Source organism: Corapipo altera, unplaced genomic scaffold (genome assembly GCF_003945725.1).
Source record: "Corapipo altera isolate COAL_440 unplaced genomic scaffold, ASM394572v1 69, whole genome shotgun sequence".
Lineage (NCBI taxonomy): Eukaryota > Metazoa > Chordata > Aves > Passeriformes > Pipridae > Corapipo > Corapipo altera.
In genome coordinates, this window is record NW_020884908.1 from 2,413,530 (window position 1) to 2,436,091 (window position 22,562).

At 37.7% G+C, this 22,562-nt stretch overlaps 1 protein-coding gene across 10 annotated transcripts in view; it reads left to right on the forward strand.

The window, feature by feature from the left end:
- The window catches only part of MAPK10 (mitogen-activated protein kinase 10), a 166,111-nt gene that overhangs the window by 38,557 nt on the left and 104,992 nt on the right, over positions 1–22,562 (forward strand). The window contains exon 3 of one of the 10 annotated variants that reach the window (XM_027652844.1): positions 20,699–20,864. The exons of the other annotated variants lie outside the window; for them this stretch is intronic. The gene's annotated coding sequence lies outside the window, so the exon portion shown is untranslated. The remainder of the gene's footprint in view (positions 1–20,698; positions 20,865–22,562) is intronic. 10 annotated transcript variants of the gene reach the window in all.

Here is a 22,562-nt window from a genome sequence, read left to right on the forward strand (position 1 = left end):
TGTGGAATGAGAGATTATTGGCAGGCAAATATCAGGACAAAGCAGATTAAAAAATGTGTTTCAGCTTGTGGAGAAACGTTGATTCTAAAAATTAGTTTTAGGCAAAAAGGCCAGTATGAAGAAAACTGACAGAATCCTGCAGCAGTAAACTGAATATGTCTTCATGCAGCCTGTGAATTTGTAAATTCATAACAATAGCAGCTGCTGGACCAGATAGTCTCCCTGGTTCTCTCCCTGTCCTTTCCTGTGGGAAGATAAGAGGAAGAAAATGGGAATTGCATTACATTTCCTGTTCCTGTTAATTTTGGATCTGGAAAGGCCTTCTGCTTTACTCTGGTAATTAGGTTATATACTGCAGGAGGCTAATATATTATCATGATTAATAATCTGTTTTGGCAAATTATGTTTTTCTGAAAAGTACGTGGAGCACACTGCGTTTCAATGTTGGAATAACCATGGTTTGCTCATTTATAAACATGCTTCTCTGCTCTCATGTAGAATGTGCATAAACCACATTTCAAACATGAGACAATCATCAGCAGTCAGTGAAAAAGATATTTCCATGGCAACAGTTGCTAAATTGAACAGTGGATCAGTACCTTTTTCCTATTTTTGTCCAGAAGCCTCCCTGTCTTTAGCTCAGATGGCATCTACCTTTCTGATGAGTAACAAAATAATCCTACCTGTTAAAAAATAATAAACTCACCACTGTCTATGTGAAGAGTTATTAAAGCACAACTGAGCAATAATTCATTACTGCTGACAGTACTGGGCATAACTCTTTTACATCTGCATTTCTGTAACTCTCCATAGGCCCTGTTGAACAATTAGTATGGCCTTTCCCCACACCTGGTGGAGTTACTGTAACTGTAGTTTGGGAGCTCTGGAAAAATCATCTGACCTGGATGAAAATCTAACCAATCTTCATGGCTTCTGCTTGAAAGAAAAGAAAGAAAATGTGGAAGTGATGGTGCTTCCCATGGCTTTATGGTCTTTCTTCCTCATCTGTATATTCACCCAGGAAAATTGCTGTTTTAAGGAATAGGCTGACATTGTTCAGCAGACATTTGGAGATTATTATTCTTACATGTGGCAGGTAACATGAGAGTGAGCAGGAGGATTACAAGATGATGGACACAAGCATTCTGGATCAATGTGAGGGCTACTCATTTAATACCATACTTGATGGAAATTTATAAGAGGGATGGAGGCAGGTCATGAGGGTTCTTTACAGGAGCAGGCAGGTGGCTCATCTCTGATGGAAGGTTAGATAAAAAACTTGGGGTTTGTTTCCATGCATGGTCAATAGAATCTTACTGCTGTACTGTTCTCCAGGGTAATTTCCTTGTGCTATAATGAAGCCAAATCTCTGAACAGGAAGAGGCAGTTTTCTAACAAAGGGAAATATTTTGCTTTTAAATCTACCTCATCACTAGCGTGAACTGTTCTAAATTTTGAACCAAAGATTTCTAAACAAGAGATCAAGCAGGCAGAGAATTAATTGATACTTTTTCTTTCCATTTTGTCCCTCAGGTATAAGCTGCAGGGACATATTTTGACTGTGTGTGTCTGAAAGAGGAAAATGCTCACTCTTTGCTAGTAGCTAAAATGTTTCTTTTTTACAATGCCTTTGCAAACTCTCAACTCTCTGTTTCCCTTTTTTTTTTTTGGTTTACAAGGCATAAATTCATATGGCCTTGTTCCATCAGCATTCTGTTCTGTTTCACCTCCTTTATAGCTTTTCATGTGACCCAGTTCATCTTGTGCCTCCTTTTGACCTGTCCTTCCTTCATCCTAAACTGGAAACTTGGGGACTGAAGAGTGAACAGCAGAGGTGGACTGCACTTATTCCTGCAGCATTAGGAGTCTGATGGGAAGCTGAAGTCTGCACTGTTCTGTTCCTTGTCTCTTAGATCTATCTTAGGCAACTGTGAGATAGGCAAAGGTGGAGAATATAGACACTAAGGCGTTCAGAAACATTTTGCTTTCCCTTAGGGGCAGTTTGAGATGTAGAATTGGACTCTCTTATGGAGTCAACTGAGGAACAGATCAGTTGCTATAGAAGTACTTGGAAGAATAAAGGCAGTCACATGTTGTAGGTTTTAAAATCCTGTCTCTTCCTGACCAAAATGGCACTGTTACCAGACTGATGTATGACAACTTCTGAAACCAGCAGAGTGTTTGCAGGTGTTAATTGATTTTTCAGGTGCTTTTTTTTCCTTTTATCTGAGAAGTAAAACTAAATTTAGTGACTGTTGGTCTTTATTAAGAAAATGCAATGAAAAATCTCAGCTGCTTTTGACTGCCCCTGCATCTCTAAACCAGCTAATTTTGCAATTCCATCTGACTCTGTATGTGATCGATTGTGCTTAATTTGCTGTGTATGAAAGTAGTCTAATGAAGTTTATCCCAGCGGGATGAAAGGCTGTTTATGTGGCTGTTCTAAGTTCAGGGGACTGTGTGATTGTGTTCTTATGAATTTCTTCACAAATCTGAGAAAGAACTGTGTAAGGCCACAGTTTCCAATGTTTTCCTTCCTGAGAGAACTTGTCCATGTTTTCTGGCAGCTGACTACACCACTGGATTAAATTTTAAGAGGCTGCTTTTTGTTATTAAACTTAGAGAATCAGGGACATTAATGATAGCCTAATTAGCATCATAATTAAACGAACACAAATAGCCTAGTCTTGACGTTCCTGAAAATAATTATGTGGAGCTATTTCAGGCTTAGGTGCACTAATTGAGTTTGAGGTGACTTGACCATTTGTTGGTTTTACCAATGTGTGAAAAGTGACTTTTGTGTGCGCTCTTGGTTTCATTTGCCTGCTGAAGCTGTACCTCAACTCCTGTGTGGAATCCTCTGATGTATTCAGCAGTATTAGGTGTTTCAGGTAGAGTTTCCATGTAATTTAAAGCTCCATTTCCATATTTCCAGGGCAGCTTAACCATGGGGCACATCACTGGGAAATCAGTCACTTGCTTCCTACCATTTCTTTGCTCCCAGAGTACTTCAAAACAGATCTTTCACTGCCCAACAGACTTTGTGCTGGTTGCCTGTGGTGCTGTAGGTATCCAAGTGTTGCATGAAGTAGATGAAAAAATGCCATTCTGTCTACTCTGTTATAAAATAGGGATTCATTCCTTTCCCTTAGTCTGGTGTGAATCATGTCCCCTCTTCTAAAGTCTTGTTTGAGTAACCTCAGCTGAAATGAGGACTCTTGAGGCGAAGCACCATGCAGGCAGAACAGCAGAAAGCACTGCTGTCTAGCAGTAAGGCTTAGTGGTCTCCAAGCCATGACTATAGAAGCAGCATCAATATGATCAAAGTACTGCTCTTGCCTATACTGCTTTTGTTTCTCACCTATCCATTTCACTTTCTTTGACCAATAAAGCCAATATTCACCCCTCCTGTTTTGATTGATGATGGACTATTACGCCAGAGTTTACACTGAGGGTTGGGCTTGGCTTTGTTTCTGGAATCTCAGTCTGGAGACTGAAGACAAGAAATGAAATAACTAAAGCTATGGGAAAAGTCAAGTGTCCTTGAGGGGGAAAAAGGAAGAAAGTATAGAAGTGGGAAGGGTGTGCTCAGGAAGGGACATACTGAATGAAAAAATAAGAAGAGGATATTCTGGACAGAAGAAAGGAAAAAAAAAGTCAGGTGTTGGCCACTGAAAAACGAGTGGACAGACTAGAAAAGGAGTAGGCAGTCTGGGTAGAAGAATCAAAAAGGAAGTTGGAAAATTGCAAAAGGAGCAATAAAAAGAAAACAAAATAAAGAAAAGGAGAAAAAAAATGAGGTGCAGAGGTAAAAAAAGATACTTGAAAGAAGGAATGCATTGAATTGGGAAGGTAGTGAGCAAGTTTAGGAATGGAATTAAGGGGGAGTGAAATTGGTGAAGAAGGATACCATCCCCTGTCTGATTTGTGTGCTTCCCCACAAGGCCGTTTTCTTTAAGCATTTCAGATGGATGATCCCCTTTGTCTCTTCTGTCTTCCTGTGGCGTTTTCAGTCAGCCTCAGTTTGTCTTCCATGCACTAATTCCTCACTGTGGTGGTTTACAGTCCCTCTAGAGGAATGGCAGCTGTTGACAGCAATTGAAGAGAGTTAGTTGGTCGTGAGCATTAAGGCTGGTGATTTTACGGCTTTTTTCTTTCTACCTCACAGGAATTAAACCCCTGTTGCTTAGGGTAGAAGTGAGCTGCTGCTGACTACTTCTATAACTCCCAAGGCAGTCATGACTTGCTGTTGGAGAAGCACAGCTTTATGAGAAGAGTCTGCAGGCAGTGATTTTATCTTTAGCTTTTGTAAAGGTAAACATGCTGAAACTGGGCAGTCTGAAGTCATGCTTTATGTCCTTTTTCTTTGCGCTTTTTCTCCCCCTTTTTGGTATCTGTCAAGAGAGCTGCTGCATTGAGGCAGTAACTGACAGCACAGGTGACAGAAATGTGTTCTGCATGTCCCTCTGAAAGTGTGTGTTTGTTACAAAGAACTCATTCAAATTCTTGTCATGCGTGTAATGTTCAAATGTTGTGAAACGCTGCTGAGGGAGACCTGACCTCTTGGCCTGATGCTGATTATTATGCTCAGTACAGTGCATCCAAGTATTGTTTGCCTCTGTAAGGTTTAATAATGAGCAGAAGATGAAGTAATTAGACATACACCTGGGTTTTATGTATTTACACCTGCTATCATGTGGTTTTGTTTATTTCTTGGCTCCATAGACATGAGTCAATGAAACCAAACATGAAAATGAGAGAGAAATTGTTATTGTGTGAGATATATTTGTTTCTGAATTCAATGTCTTGAGACCAAACAAAAAAGAAGAATAGCCTTAGATTATTATAAAATATAAACAAGACCAAAAGATCTGAAGAATTTTGCATTTAGCTTCTTGGACATAAATTAGGTCTTTTCTTGCCATGAAGAAGGTAGGACCTTCATTCCAGTGTCCTCTATAAACTTTTTGCATGATTTGGTGTCTTTTTTGTGACGTGGCTGGTGATGCTCTTACTAAAGGCAGTTGACAGATGGAGTGCTGGTGTAATAAATAATACAGATTCTCTTAGTTTTTAACAGAGACTGCTATTTATTGCCCATGTTATTGCCATTGTTAATGGTGTTAGTAAGATGGTACCTTCCAGACTGTGCCCTGTTACAAAGTCTGCAGAGAGGTACTGGTCTTGGTCATTAACAAGAGGGAACTGCAGTTTAAACTACTTCTTGCACATCTCTGTCAAAGGCACAATGGCTTTCCGTGTAACTTCCCAAGCATGACCTGTACTTTGAGGTACAAAATACACCTTGCAAGCAATTCAAACTGTTTGTGTTTGGTATTTAGCTACACGTAAGGGTTTGATAAATCTAATATTCCTGATTAAATAAATTCTGTTATTTATTTAGTTTGTAACTGATACAACTTGACATTTTCTGCTAAGGCAGAAGTTATCTCCAGTTCTGGTCTTTAGGCAACCTGGGGCATGTTTCTAAACAAGTGTTTGCAAGTGTTAGAACAGGCAACACCTTTTTGTGTTGTACATGTTGTTTTACTCTTCAAGCCATTTCTGCAGCAATTTTTTTTTTCAGTGTGAAAACTTTACTTCTCATTTGATGAGAATCAAATGATTCTCATCACTTAGCTAAAAAATATTTCCTGCATACTTCTTTCTGTAAACCTTAACCAAGTTATGGTTCTGACAAATTAATTGGTAAATGCAGGAAGGATATTAGTTAAGCTTTAATCCAAAACTGGTTCAAGCGAACCCATTTCCTTAATATAAAGTGCATGAATTGGACAGAATGAATGGTTGGAAGATTCTGAGTTTTACTGAGTATAGGAAGGGTGCGAATGTAACTGGCCTGTTAGAGACTAATTCATTTTGAGTCTGAGAATGGAGCTGAACCAGGTATGTAGGTGACAATAATGTAGTTATGACAGTTGAATTTTTGACCTCTCTTGACTAATTACTTCACTCATTAGCACCATTCCTGCATTTCAGCAGCATGCACACCTGCTTTGGACTGAATTGCACTGTTCTGAGGACAAAATAGACACAGAGCATGCTAATAATGTTTTGCAAAGGGTAATGCATGAAAGGATTGGAGTTCTTAGAGTTCAGAACATGCTGGACTTTCTGTTCTGTTGTGGTTTAGTGGTAGATTAACATCTGAAACCCCCATATTAGCAAGTGTAGGAAAACATTTTGCTCAGCAAAAGGATCTTTTTGTTTGTTTGCTGAACAGTACAACATTGATACAATAAAAGATACTGAGGCTCTCCACATGTCCTGAAAGAATGCTCACGTTTTCTGTGCAGAAGAGACTTTGGTGGAGTTTCAACCTGTGATATCTTTGTGCGTGGAAAACATCTGGTATGTGAAGGAGAACTGACCTTCTACTTCTGCTTGAAATGGTTTTGGCATTTAAAATGGTCTGCTGAGCTGAAACTTAATCACAGACTGCTCAGTCCCTTGTCATAGATGAGAACCTCAAGTTTAATCAGCAGTTTAAAGAGTTCAGGATCTAAGCTGAAGAAAATAATCCATGTTATTTTAAAAATAAAGAGTTATTGACAAGAGAAGATTAGCCAATACTATTAAAATGATCAGCAACTGTTGCACTGTCAGCAGTGGAAAATGTTGAGAGTTAATTTCCAATTGATATCTCTGAGCTTTCATTTGAACACCTGCTGTTTAGGATCGGAATATGAAGCATTAACTGTGATTACTTCCCTCCCAAAAGGCACCCAAAAATGAGGAGCTGTTATGCCTTAAATTAAGATTATGTTTAACATCAGTTCAAAACTGTCATAACATGGACATGACTAGATTGCATATGGAGTTCCTAGGGTTCACTCCTCTGTAACAAAGTGAAATTACAGTCTGCTGATAGATCAATGAGTAAATGTCTTGTGAAACATACTCTGTGAGAAACGGGAACACCGGCCATTTTTCAGTAAAGATGAGTAATGTTAGTGTTCACTGTGAGGGACAGGAGGAGAGTCAAGAAATGTTGCTTTGGCTGCCAAAGTAAAAGGCTTCCATGTTCAAAGGATCATATATGTTCAATATATGATTAGATAAATCTGTATAATGTGTGTGTGTGTGTGTATATATATATATATATATATACACACACATACATATAGCTGGTATACCTACTAGATATATATAGATATACACATATAGCTGGTATACCTGCTAGATATTGCAGTGTAATGTGGGCTTTAGAAAGAAGTGCTCTTAATTTAGGAGATGTAAATAACATTTTAACTATTTGATGGTATTTGGGCATGTGGAGAAGGCTTTGAGTCAGAGAGTGATAAAGTGTGTTTCACTTATTTATTTATTTTGTACAAGAGGGTATTTGTTTAATTGCCCATCGTATTTCATACTTTAGATCATTTTCCTGTATTTTCAGTTTGTAAAATTCAGGAGATGAGTAAGATGGCAGTTTTATGAACTACTTAGAAATAAATGGGCACAAAATCTGATGTAATCTTCTGTATAAGTGTTAGATACTTTTCTGTTTGTTATCTGTAAAACTTGATAACATTGACTACTTCACTGCACAATTGTGATAGTGAAGAGAAAAAAAGACATATGGTCCGTGTGGTTTCTTTTATACCTTTCTGTGTCCCCTCTCATTTAGTGTGATAAAAGCTAAGACTTTATGGAGTTGTTCTTGGAGGGAAAGAAATAAGAATTAACGCTCCATCTTTCTGAGGTTTTTATAGTCCAGTTTTGTTTTCCGTCAGCTTCAGGTCACTGAGTAGTTTGTTTGGGTTTTGGATGGAGGGAAAAAAGGGGAAGAAGAAGAAGAAGGATGCTCTTTATTTTCTACTTTTATACACAATGGCTAAAGCACTTTGTTGTTGTGGTTGGTTTTTGTCAAATAATTTTTCCTTTTCCTTTTTTTAAAAGGATACTATTTGCACTCAGGCATTTAGGAAGCATCACAGCAATTTAATGAAAGACATATAAAGCTGCCTCTATTTTTTAAATAGAGATGCACAAATTAAAGCAAGATTCTGAAGGCTTCCAATGATTTGGAGTATTTCTCACTTTTGAATTCCTAATGAAAGAAAGAATACTTTGGAGCTGATTATGCTCAGACACTTATGGAAAGTTAGTGGATTTGTCAGGTTTTTTGCCAGTCCGAGATTTCTGCTCTTGCAAACAGTTCACACAGTCAGAGCTTGACATAGGATATTTGCTGAAGAAAATTACTGAAATTAACTGTCCCCTAGGAACTGTAAGTGGCTATCCATTTTTATACTGTCGGAATTGCTATGACAACAACACAAATGGTATTACTGCCTGGAATTTAAGGTGTTATGAAACCTCTCAGCCTAGAAAGAGCTGAGCAGTTAGGCACAGGATGGCATCAGTGTCAGCCAGCTCAGTGAGCAGATAGCTCTCCTGTGCCATTTTCTCTGTGTGTTTGCTGTAATAGGGTATGGCTTATTGGATTTTATTATGACAGTTTTATCTGGCTGTTCCCAGTGTCCATGTGGATATTGTGATTCATGTTCGATATTTCCAGCCTCATTTGCAGTGGGTAGAATAGCCTTGTTGAGAAAGACATGAAAACAATAACTTAAACCAATGGTCTGGGTAGTCCCAGATAACTAGAATTTTTACACTGCACATGCAGATAAAAGCAGCTTCACCTGGATTGTCAGATCATTTAATCTCTGAACATCTTGACTTCTGTTAAGAGAGGTACTGAGGTTGGGGTCAATTATATTTCAAGCTGTTTGTCCTACTGCACTTTATTTCCTCCAATATGTCATCTTTTCAAAATGCATCTGTTTGTAGAAGGTCTTTGTCATAGCCTGTATTTGACACTTAAGAAGTGGTTGAAGATGTAATTTGAAATTCCGTTTGCATTTTCCTTAACATTTTACATCTCTCATATTGTACATGACAGGTCTACCTTATCTGACTTCTGGTTTTTAGTATGGTACTATGGAGAGAAATAATTTCTAACTCTCCTAATTTTTCCAATTTCTAACTCTCAGTTCTGGATGCAGATGTTAGCTAATGTTTTGGAAATAATATTTTGCAGGATAGCTCCCTTTGTCACATAGGAAAATGAAATGGAAAATGTATTAGGGTCTGTATTAATGTTGATTTATTTCACTGTCAGTGCTTCTTGTTTTCTTTAAAACAGTGGAATTTGTGAGGAAGCTTACTAAGATAAAATTGGAAAAATTTATTGTAGATTTTAATATGCCCATTCATCTGTAAGGTGTGCTTTTATTTAGAGTTTTTCTTATATTGGCTTCATCTTTCTCTATCCAAATTAAGGCTATGCTCTGCTCACATTATGCTGTCCTGGCAATACAAAGGTACCAAAGATTAACCAAATAAACAAATTTGCATCTTCTTTTATAATCAATGGCTTTGATTCAGAATTGGTTTTCTGTAGTCTGTAAAAACTTAAAAGAGACTTGTGTGCAGTTCCAAACTGTCATGAATGATAGTTTTATATTTAGAAGTGAGAATAGGAAGGAGAAAGACTACAGGTATTGTAATAAAAAAATTTTGGCAGTTGACTGGTTAAATGTTTTCATATAGATAGGTCGATTATCCTGGATAACATTTGGATACGCAGTGTACTGTTAGATATGAATATTGTTCATATGCTTTTTTTATTCCCCCCTTGGAATAGCTGATGATATTTTAAAGACAGCCAGGACTGTGGTTGCCTACGGGCCTTCCCACTGAGACTTTCTGTGTTGTACCAACAAAGTAATGCTATCTATTATACAGAAAACAAACTGAAGAATATTGCAACAAGACTAGACTGAGATGTTTGTTCCCCATTTGCTTTTGTAAATGCTTGTGTTGATTCTAGGGCAAGATATATGGCCTAAAGCTAAAGGAGGGAAAAAGTTTTCACTGGTTGTTAAGAAATCACTCCCAGAAGAGAGAGCAATTAGTAAAATAAACCAAGTGATCACGGAGGCAGCACTGCTGCAAGTAAACCCTAGGTTTCCAAATAATGACTGGTATGGTGCCACACAAAGAATACAGGCTGAACTCTACTAGCTAGGGTATGCTGTACCTGTAATTTTGCCACACATGATAGTCCTCAGACTATCTTGAAAAATGGCAAGATGTCATTCTGAAATCACACTGCAGTCTGGCAGATTCAGCTGGCACTTTGGATTATCCAGTGAATCTCCTCTCCTAGAATGTACATTTTGCTGTGACATTTTAAGTAATTAATTAGAAATTTGAATCTCCATACAAAGTGAGTTATTTCAGGTCAGGAATGCACTGTTGCTCTATTTTTATTGTACTGCTGTCCTTGATTAAGGCACACTAGCAAGTTCCTTACATGCTAGCAAGCATGTAAGAAATGCTATGGAAATGAATGTAATGACTGTTATCTTTGAAGTTAGACACTTATTAATTTGGTGGATCAAGACAATGCAGACAAAGAAAAGCATCTTTGGAATAGAGAGTATGTATTCTATTATGGTTGTTATATTATCAGCATTAATAGCATACAACAGGTGGTTTGGATAGTTTCTTATTAGGAAACAAGAGAGGAGAATTTTTTGTAGTAGTAGCAGCATGAATTTTGACTATAGAAACAGAAATGGCTGGAATTGGTCTTTTTGTAAGTAAGAGGTAACTATAACTTGTGCTGGAATTGCCAAGTTGTTTGTTGCATGTGTTTCTACTTTAAGTATTCTAGCCTTTTAAAAAGCTTATCAAATACATTTCATGGCCTCATTGTTTTTAATACTTTAAGTGCTCTTGTAATATCTCATAAGGATTCTATTACTGTCTTTTTTGAAAAACACCAGAAAATTTTGCAGTGTTATGATCAGAGGCTGAAACCATTCAGTTTAAAAAATTTCCTTATGTATTCTGCAAGATAGTTGCCTTAAACCATTAACATGCCTTGTTTTAGTGAGTCCAGGATCTGAGCTTTGGAAAAGATAACATCAGAATAGCATTCAAACTTTATTAGAAACCTACAGATACTGGCTTCAGTGGGGAACCATTTCACCCTTCAACAGTCTGCCTTGCCTCTGTAGGACTTGATAGGGGAGGATGTAAGGCATATTCCTCTGGTTGAAATGTTTGGAAGGAGGTCTAAATAATGTCTCAAAGTTGAATCACTTGAAATATTCAGTCAAAGGTAGCTGAAGGTTTGTTGTCAGCCTAAGGTTTGTCACCAGAATTATGTGTATGGGACAAGATTTCTGGAAAGTGAGGTTCACTGTTCTTGCTGTTGATGGAGTGTTAAGGAAGGGGAGCATAGAGAGCAGTGACTACAGAAATTGCTTCCACAGTACCCCTGACTTTTATTGAGTAACTTTTATTGAGTAACCATGGGAAATCTGTCTCTCTAGGGCTTGGGCACAAGCAAATTAGGCAGAGTTGTCAATGGGCGTGTACTGTGCCCAAAACCACACTAATTTAAGTAATTGCTTATTTTGCCTTTGCCAGAGTTCATGCCTGAACTTAACACCCCAAATTTACTTTCGTTAGCTTTTGCTGAAATGTGAGATGTATAAACTCATCTTCTGTGAGCTACAGTCAGTCCTTAAAATTATTACCACCATTCAGTGAGATTCACATTTTGGGACCATGGAGTTTACCCTGGGACAAAAATGGTAACGAAAAACTGAGAAATAGGAAAGGAAGAACAGTGAAAAGGTGGCAGAGAAATAGTTTTAATTTTTTTTATGATGGTGAATAAAATGTCCTTGTACTAAGAACTTCGTTTTTTTCAGACTAGAATTTATCGTCTTAGAACACCCACTGAAATACTGAAAGGCCATTTTGAAAGGACATCCTGAAAATAATTAGTATACTTTGCATTCCTTCAATAACTTAAAAACCAGGCAATTTCTGCTTATATTCCTGTTAAAAAAAGAAGCAATTTGCTTTTTGATGCATTGAAAATATCCTTTCATTTTGACCGTGGTGAAAAGCCACTTTTATAACATTATTATGTCTCCCTGTCATCTGAGTATGAAGGCTCGTTTCTGGAATTCAGTTAAAGAGAAAGAACCAGCAACCCCTGTAAACTCATTACAATAAAGATAGAATTATTAAAGACATGATAAGATATCGTAGTGTGGGTCCAGGAGAAAGGTTGAAAAGCATTCAATTTTTCTGTGCAAGTAGAAGTGTCAGCAAAAAAGTCTATCTGCCTGCATTTGTAATGGACTTAAGAGAATCTAGGAAGAATGCCAGGGGGGAGGAACTATTGCACAAGGAAGCTCAGCTACAGGAATACAACTCTGTGGTAAAGTCAGACCAATTAATTCTTTAAAGCTTTCACCAAGACCCATCAAAGGTGATTGCAAGATGGGCAGTAGTCTGAGAAATGGAAAATATATTGCCACTTAACTTTTATTACTTTAAACCCAAGCTATATATAAACACGCTGAATGACAAGAAGAAAAATCCAACTAACACAACTTTTTTGAAGGAAGACCCTGTATTTGTGCATTTCTCATTTATTCTGAGTTTTGGACATTTGATATATTTTTCGATGTATGCACATATTGGGATGTTCAGACATGGTTTCAGTTGTAATATGCTACTAATAATAGCCCTCTCCTTCTGTCCCTACTCCCTTCTTGTTTTAGCCTTTCACAGATGTTTTTTCCCAGTGGATCAGACTGTTTTACTGATATGGAAAGCTCTTTCTGTTGCCTTCTTATGATTTTCTACAATCTGCTATGTCTATCCAATAAGTGTGCTACAGTAATGTATCTGACTTCCTGGTGTGGAGTGCTGATAAGGTCACTCTGGGACTTTGTAGAACAGAGTGATGTGCAAAAATAGCAAAATATATTTTTGTATTGCGTCTATGGTCTGGTTTCTTGTAGAAGAGTATCTGTAGTTCACAGTCCATTCCCTAAACCATGACTTATTAAATGCCTCAACTGATGGGTAATAACCATCTCAAAGGAGGGAGCTGAAAAGTCCAAGTTTAAGAATATGTCCCAAGGCTCAAAGTAGTAATTTGTTCTGTGTCAAATGAAGCTCAGCTTTAAGGGATTACTGAATTAGGACCATTTTGGTTGGTTTGATGTGCATTTAGACTGTTTGAGCTGCCCTTTTTGAAGGTTGCATTTGTTATGGGGCCTTCAGGCCACTTCCAAAATTAACTAACAGATTATGACACCCAGTAGAGTTCATTTCATTGAAAACAATACAGCGTGCAAAAAGTTGTCTAACCCTCTTATGAAACTGGTAAATTTGTGTTTCACACAGGCTCTTGGGCATTTTGTTTTGCAGAGGAATTGTCCCCCTTTACTATCCTTGCCTATGTTAAATAATTAACATAGTATAAGGGTCATTATAGATAATACTTTCTAGAAAAAAAAGAATTATAGAAAATATCCCAATATTTTTCATGCCAAGTGTTCTTTTTTCACCTTAGGGAACCCCAAAGATTAATCTCATGAATGGAGTCCGAGGTCATACATAGTTTTGGCATGCCAGTAAAAACCATTGGTTTCTAGGAGGTATGAGGTGTGGAGGAAGGTTGACTGACTCTTTTTATTTTTCTGCTAATTAGATTGCTTTTGAATAGCTACATGTAATATTGTAAAAGAGAGGAGGAACAAATCAACCAGCCTTGAACTGTCCTAAAATTCCTAAACATTGAGAAGAGGGGCAAGAAAAAGCTTGTTTATGCCAGATGTATTGTTTTCCTAAACAAGAAGAGGTAGAGAAGTACTGTGTTGAGTTTTTATCAGTTTAAGGCAGTGAAAAAAGTCCCAAGAAGATCCATGTTCTAGAAACGAAGTTTTAGGTTTATAAAGTCACTTTGACAATCAGCTGCTTTGTGCTGATGTTCTGCTGCAGTGCTGTATTTGCAGAATACTGGTGACATTATCTGTGCTGCACAAGACACAAATATAAAGGGAATTTCTGCTCCAGTGAACTCCTGTTCCAGAAAGCAGACACAAAGAAGGGCTCAACTTGCTGTGCATCCCAGAGAAAGGAGGCGATTGTAGATATAATTCCATGTCATTAAATAATTTCTGGAAGGCTTCCCTTTCTACTTTTAGTTTTTAGTGATTTGGGTTGGCAGCTGCAATTTACAAAATATTTGGCAGCGTCTGGAGACTTTTCAAAGTGGTTTCGATAACCTCTGGCAGAGAACAGAAGAGGGTTCACTTTTTCTGGAACAAGTTATAGCTTCTTACTTTTGATAGTTTCTTACTTTTCATAGTCACATTGAAATCAGTGAGGATTTCCTTGCCTGATGACTCAGATTTTTTTAATGTAGTGTCAGTTTTTTAGATGTTGAGGACATCTTTCAATTCAGTGCCCAGATTGTCTGAAAGTTGAAGGACAAACATTTCACTGAAAGAAGTCAACCTCTTTTTTTCTACTTGTACAGAATCGTGCTTTCACTGCTTTTGACAAATTATAGGATTATGACAACTGCAGGCTTGTGACTACTCTTTGTTTGCTCTAGGGTTGGTGGTAGGAATGATGGGAGATAAATACAAACTTGAAGGACAAAGATGTGTGACACCCAACCTGAAATGGACATTGGTTATCTGTCTAGATTGCTGGTGAAAAATAATGCAGCTTCATAAAGATGAGCTCTTGGGAAAAAAGCCTGTGATATGGGTGTACTGAATCTGTCTGAAGAGGGATGAATAGGAGGAGTCATGGTGGAGAATTTTTTCTCTAATGTTTTTATTGAGTATAAAAGTATTGAAACAGACTTGGTAAGTTAAAATCTACACTATAAAGCTGACAATCTTTAAGTGAGGCACTGAGTAAAACCTCAGTTGTTTTAGATTTCATTTATGAAAAACTCAGGATCTTAATGGGGTAATGGGCAGAGAACTGTTAAAACTCAGTGAGCAAATTTCTGCTTGTTGGGTGTGATTGTTTCTTGAAGTGTCTAATCATAGAAGAGAGAAGATAGGATCTAAAAAGAAAGCCCACGTGGGAACAGTAGGGGTTTACTTGTAATTAGAATGGATATTCCTCACTGTTCTGTACTTCCACAAACTAAAATTACCAGAAATTAGGTGCACAGAAAAGAGCTAACAGGCTGGGAAAAGCTGCAGCCCACAAGGAAACAGAAAGTGATCTCTAAACAGAATTAAGAAAAACTCTTTTCAGAAGGAAGGCTATAGAATCAACTACATATTTCTAAAACACCAATGCATATAGTAGTTACTTAAAAGGATGGTATTTTTTCTATCAAAGATTATAGAGGCATTTTCCTGAAAGTTTCCTGGTGTATATAATTTTTTTGACACATCAACATGCCCCAAATAGGTAATTTTAACAACTTCACACTGTGTGATGCCAAAAGTTCCTTTATAGTTCACAGAAGCACACAAAAGGGTGGAAAATTGCTTAAAATACAAAATGCTGTATCAGTATTTTTAATAGAAACACACAAAAAAAGTATGTTAAAAGAGGCATGGTAAGAAACATTGCAAGAAAAGAAATGCAGAATTTGGGAATCGGGGATGTAGGTAACACAAAAGTGCTATTTCTGGAAAATGTGCCAGTAGCATGAAGGAGACAAACGTTTTCTCAGGGCTTGGTAAATAGTCATGTTTGAGGGGTGGGAAGGGGGATACAGGGAACATTGATTTTCTTTATTGGTGGTAGACATTGAAGAGACATTCTCATGGGGGAAAAAAAACAAAACACAAAACTATTTACTCTTTCTGTTGTTTTGTGGAAGAAAGAGTTCTTTTTTAGAATTTTTATTTTAACTTTTTTTTTTTTGTCTACCAGTTCACTGAGAACTTGACACTTCTCAGTATGAGAACACTAATAATTTGTTTACCTCATTTTTCACTGTATTTGTAGTTTATGGCTGTGTTTTGGTGTTACAGGCTATAAGTTTGGCTGACAGGTGCCAAACCAAGTGCCTGATATGAAAGCAGCAGCTGAGGAAATCTTGCTTCTGGTGACCTTCAGCTTGTTAAACCATTTGGGTTAGTGAGTTGGGAACTAGTAGTGAATTTGTACAGGCTCATGGGGTGAGAAGTGAGACCAAGCCATGCAGCTCCAAACAACACCTGAAAGGTCCCTCAGTAAAAACACTTACCTGTCTTCTTAATCATTGCAGCAAAAGTAGGAGTCAGTCTCATTAACAGAAATAATAATAGCACAATAATAAAGAATTAGAAAGTAAAATATAATGATCCATTGTTGAATCAACCAAATCATGTTTTCAGCTTTCTAGTTGCCATTGCCATTGTCTGTTTCATGTGTTTGTTCTTTATTGTTGTACAGCTTATTGCCATTTTGCATAAACAGGTCTGTGGGGTACAGATCTTGTCTTTTTGGTTGTGACTGGTCTGCAAAGAACTGCTCAAAGAGCATTTGCCACAAAAAGCTGGACCTGCTTTTAGCTGCAATGGAGCAGTATTTGATCTTCCCTGCTGAAGCATTTAAGACTTGATCTGAAAGCTGTGAAAGTGTGTGGTGCTGTGCCATGGCAATAGCTTATGTCTTGTTCAACTGTTGGGTTGTGTCGTATACTTAATAATAAATTCAGTGAAAGATGCAACGTAGTTATCCAGCCAAATAACAGATTTTGTTGTTGAAATCCGTAAAGGTAAACCCACAGGTAGCTTTAAATGGAAAACTGAATGTATTGTAGATGATAGAGTGTAACATTATAACCATTCCTAGAAATCGTAACATCAGCAGTATGGGTGATGAATGTGTTCTGCAATAGTTCATTTCTGACTGTCTCTTCTTAAAGTTGTTTAGGACCAAGCAGAGCCTCCAAAATGCTCTGGTGGTGCTGAGGTTAGAGCATCAACAGCTGATGCTCATGGTTTTTTCACTGAAGATTATGTACTGTATGGATTATAGGTAGGTGACTACCATGGATGTGACTCCTACTTTACCTGTTGTCTTTGATTTTTGCAAAATGATAGATGCATTTGTCCAAACAGCATTCTGCTCTGAGCAAGTCAGTGCTGTAGTTAGTGGTCTTCTCCTTGTAATCCAGACTGGCAACTGTGCCAAACTTCTTGGCAGTACTTCACAAAGATGGCGTTTATGTTTAAGAAAGGTGATGCATTGTGAAAGCTGTCATGTTATGTTGTGCTGATGGAGGAGCCAACTGGAATTACTGAGACAGAACTCTCTTCAATCACTGTAACCTGTGATTTCTGAACTGAAAAGTGTTTTCTTCTAAAAGCTAGTGAAAATGCATTTTTAGGTACTTTGAGGAAAAGATGTTACAAATACTGTAAATATTACCCATTGAATATTTCATACACAGGGAACTTTGTCTAAATATGTCAGCTGTAAGAATGCTCAGGACTTAATTTTTGTCCAGGAAGATAAACCCATGAAAAGAGATGTAAAAATAACCTACTAAGGTGCATGATATCTAGGTCAACCAGTCAAATTTCTGACTGACCTGCCTTTTTTTACTGAATGCAACCCAAAATGAAATTCTTGGCTGAAGAAAACAGTCTAATTATAGCCTTATAGTTGGCAGCCTTGTTCTTCAGGCCTTCATTTCTTCTGATTTCAGTTACACTAGTGCATACTGAGAGGCCATATTCAAGTGGCACAGTCGAATGTGGTGGTAATGTTTGGTAGGTAATGAGGTAGATAAGTAGGTAACCAATACCAATTTCGTGGTGTCTTGCCTGCCTGCAAGTTCGCCGTTAAATTGTGACCATTAGCTACCTGTTTTTAGCAGCAGCTTACAATCAGTGAAGGAAGACAGAGGCTCACCAGGTGGCTTTGCCATTGCTTTTGCTGCCTAGAGAAGTGTGCTGGCTGCTCCCACAGCAGTAGGACTCAAACTCAATCTATTCACTGTATCACAAGAGGAACAGTGAGTGCCAGAGTTGAATAACTTTGTCCTTTCCGCTATGGCGTTGTTTCTTTTCTCTGGTCATTAATTAGGACAATGGCCCAGTGCTGCAGCTCAGTCAGTAATGTCATACTGATTTATGTTAAGATGTTAATAACTGGAAGTTTCTAATTTATTTCACTTTTGCTTTGTCTTACACAGCTTTGACTAAAATGTGTTCGTTGGTGTCAGATATTACATAATATTTAAGTGGTGATAGGTTTCTCTTAAAATGACAAAATTTTCTTACGTTCCATTGTTTGGAAGGGAGAAGAGAGCTAGATAAATAAAGATGTTTTAGATTAAAATTCAGTTTATCAGTTAAGCAATTTTTCAGTTTGATGTTTTAGGTTTGTTATGCAAAGTTCTTAAGCATATTCATCAGGGAATTAGAACACTCTAGACTAATTACTTTGCTGAATCAGATCTGGAAAACATCACTGAAAAGCTATTAGGTTGGCACAGTAAATATGATGCCTTTATTGCAAACTAGAACACCATTTAATGAGATAATCCAAAGCCCAGTGAAATCAGTAGAAAGGTATCTGTTGACAACAGTAACTCAGTACCAGACAAAGTGTCAACTGCAATAACTTTTTTGATATTGCAGATATGCTGTATAATCAGAAATTAAGTTACTGGACTGGCACAAAAATTATTCCTAGGGTTGAAACACCTATATCAATCATAGAAAGCTTCTCTGTTATGAGAGTAAGAAATCTTGTATTTTATATAAATAATGTAATCTAAAGACAAGATGCCACTGATATTCAGGGAATGACTATCAACAAATGCTTGTCAGTATCTGTGCAGGAGTATTTATCTTCCCTTTGTCCCACTGCTAGCTTATTCTTTCTGAGTAGGAATGCCTTTTGGGAGTGTCTCTAGGCTAAGCCTGTGGATGTAAGTTTCTTGCCTTTTATCTAGTATTACCTGGCTCTTGTTTGTTTGAAAATTTAGTTTCACGGTGACACATTTTGTATTTTCTTTACTAAGCATGTTAACCTGTAGCGTCTATGAAAACCTGAAGTAATTGTACAACCTTCTCCTTTTGCCCATCTTGAGAAGAGCTGGGACCAGCCTCCTACTTCTACTGATTCCCTTTGTATAGGTTCAGTTGCAATCAGTTGCTCACCCATGCCATGATGTGTTTATCCAGCTGTGTGCTGGACATTTTGTCCAGAAGGATACCATGAGAGACAGTATGAAAAACTTTACTGAAATCCAAAAAGATTGCATCAACTGGCTTCCCCTGATCAGTTAGGCAGGTTACCTTGTCATAAAAGGAAATCAGGTTTGATAAGCAGGACTTTCCTCTCATGAAGCCATGCTGGCTGTGAAGAATGACTGTGTTGTCCTTTAGGTGTTTTTCAATACCTCCCAGGATAATCATCTCCTTAACTTTACCAGGCACTGAAGTGAGACTGACAGGCCTGTTGTTTCCAGGATTGTGCTTCTTGCCCTTCTTGAAAATCAGGACACCATTCGGCAGCTTCCAGCCAGCTGGGACCTTTTGGGATTGCCAAGACCAATCAAAAATCATCGAGAGAGGTTTTGAGATGACATCAGCCAGCTCTTTGAGGATTCTGGGATGAATCTTATCAGGCCCCATAGATTTGTAGGGATCCAGCTGGAGCAGCCAGCCTTCTACCTCGTCTGCTTGACTTCCAGCATTTTGGAATTGCCTGCTCCTGTGCCCTTAGGAGGTGATGTTTGAAAAGTGACCAGCACTGATGGGCCCCAGTACCTGCATCACATTAAGTAATGTTTAATGTTGCAGCATTACTGTCCATTTTGGTTGACTAGACAACTTCTTTAGGTATTGATAAGAGTAAAATTAAAACAATTATCTACTTCCCCCTTCCCCATTTTCTTCTATGTTTAACCATTGCAGATACTGTTTAATTTTCCAAATTTGTAGGTACGTTGCTACTTGTTGATTTTTTCCTTTACCTCTTTTAATTAATTTTTTCTTTTACTATTTTTGCTAGTTAGTATCTTAATATATGTCTTTTCCTATTTTAAAACAATTACCAGTTATGTAATGCACATGAAGTGCAGAGAAAACAGAGTTGTTTTCAAGTGTCTATAAACTTTAGGTGAACTGACTGTGTGATGTGCACAAGTTCGCCTTCCTCTGAGACCTGAAGGCATTTGGATTTTGTGCCCAGGTCCAGTACGAAACAGAGAAAAGAGCCAAGCTATCTAACCCTCTCCTTTTCAAAGGGAGTTGGCTCTCACGTCCCTATTAATCTGTCCCTAAACTTCACAATGTCCTCCAGTGTGACATATATAGTACTGCCAGTGTGCAGACAGAATTTTAATGAAGGGGGTTGTTTTGTTTTGAAATTTTGATGGGCTCAAGTGCATCAAGAATGTGCATTTCTGACAGTACAAAGTGGTACAGGACAAAGACCCAGGCTTGCTCTCTGTCAGAGAGGTTTTAAAATATCTTGCCATTTGATGTGCTTCATTCCACTGTAGAGGAAGAAAAAGCTGTAGATTCATTTCTAGCATGAGTGATCTAGCAGTATGCAGAGAGAAGTAGCTGTAAATCCAGGAAAGGTATTAAAATAGCTATCCCTTTGAATTTGAGAAAAGTGTTAACTGAATTCTTTCTGTGTACCTTAATGAATTTGCAAATAGTGCCTTTGTAATACATTTATGTATAGAAAGGTCATGGAGCCAATTACAATAGTTATTTTGGCCTGCCTACAGAACTCCTTATACTTGATTTTGCACAGTAGGTAAAGAAATGAGAATGCCTGACAAATATGGATACATTTTTCAACTTGCCATCTTCATGTTGTCAAGATCAATGGTCCTTTCTGAACTTTGCTTCAGGAAACAGTTGCATATGAGTCCAGCCTCTGAGGGTTGTAATTTTTAACCCTCCTAATCTGCAACTGGTGACAACTGGGTATTGGACTTTCTTAGAAAGAAATCAGTATCTCGTAACTCTTCATTCTGCGAGCTCCTTGAAGCAGTGCTGAACAGCACTTCACAAAAGGTCAGTGAAATCAAACATGAGATTGTGTACATTTATCACAGTTACGTAAATCTGAGTAACTTTACAAAGACACATGTTTGCAAGGAGTGCTGCATGTTAACGAATCTGTAGACACCTAATAATTTGAGCTTTTCTTTACATGAATGATGCTTAGAATTTGTAGTGCATATTGCTTAGAATACCCTAGATAAGTTGACATTTGATGAAGAAGCAAATTTGTTGTGGTTTCTTTACATGTAATTACTCTATCAGGTGTATGTTGGTAAATTCAGTTACTTCCTAGAGTATGGCACCATGTGCTCTGCTGTTCTATTTATAGGATTGACTTCTATTTCTGTTTATGTTGCTTCCAGATAATTGTTTGAGAAATGTAACTGTGCTTATTTTTTACTTAATTTTTTATTCCTTTGAAGAACTGGTAGTGCACACTCATTTTGCAGGCCTAGGGAATCTTAAATGTTACCTTACTGGCAAGTAGTGCTGCTGCTTTGTGCATGTACGGGTTTGAGGAGCAACAAGTGATCAACACATGGACCCATATGAGCTGAAATCTTTTCAGATGAAGGATTTAAGGGGACTCTGGGTGCTGTGAGTAGAGAGAATATCTCTCTGTTTAGCAGTGAAACCTAATGGCCTGTGGGGTGGTGTTTCTGAAAGCATTCCTCTAAGTTTCATTTATATACGTTTTAACTATGTATAGTCTGAGCTTGCTGTTAAGCATTAGGCTGTGTGAATTACATATTTATCTGTGCTTTCCATGGGATAAACAGGAACACATAGTAAAGGGTGCAGATGCCAGAGTATGAAATTTTTTCATAGTGTTAGTAGTTTTATTCTCTTCGTGAGTAGAGGGTGAGCAGGTGGGTGAAGTCTGTCACAATGGTAGACACTGAGCTAGAGTAGATATGAAATGAGAAATGCAGGGTATTGGCATGGTATTTCTGTGGTCTACAGCCACATTCACATTTATGATTAAATATTACTCTGCATCAGGTGGCTTTCTTCACTTGAGTCATTGTCTTTCTTGAAGAAGAAAGAAGAAAGTATTTTCCAACATGAAGCCAAACAGAGGAGTAGTTTACCTATTCATAACTCATTTAGTTGTAAACAGAAATTAAGGAGTCTCAGTACGGTCAAGGATGCTTAAACAGATGTTTTCCTCCAAGATAAGACCATCACTGATTTGGCCATGCATGTTGGGAGGGAAAAATCCTGAAGGAACTGGAGAGAACTGCAACTTATCCTAGGTTGTATACCTGTGACTTCTGACATTTATAGGATCTGTATAAATACAAGGAGGGATGCTCCTGAAATGCAAAGACATGGTGGTCCATACTCAATGTGGTGTATCATTAGGACTGTGAATACAACTGCAACCACATAAGGAGAGGCTCATTAGTGAAGCAGAGAATTTTGGTATCAGAAAGGAAATGTGTTCCTTCTGCAGCTGATAATAGTGTGCCTTGCAGACATGGGAGTACAGGAAAGCTTGGAAGGTTTCGTCCCCTTCATAATTTATGCTATCACAATGACATATCCTGACCTGTAGGACTTCAGGCAGTTGGAATCCTTAAGATATTTTACATTTTTAGATTATGTTTATTTTTTCTGTGACTATTTTGTACTTAGACCTTGGTTTCCTATCTGAAGCAGATAGGCAGTACCAAAAAGAATTCTTTTTTTCCCTTTTTTTTCCTC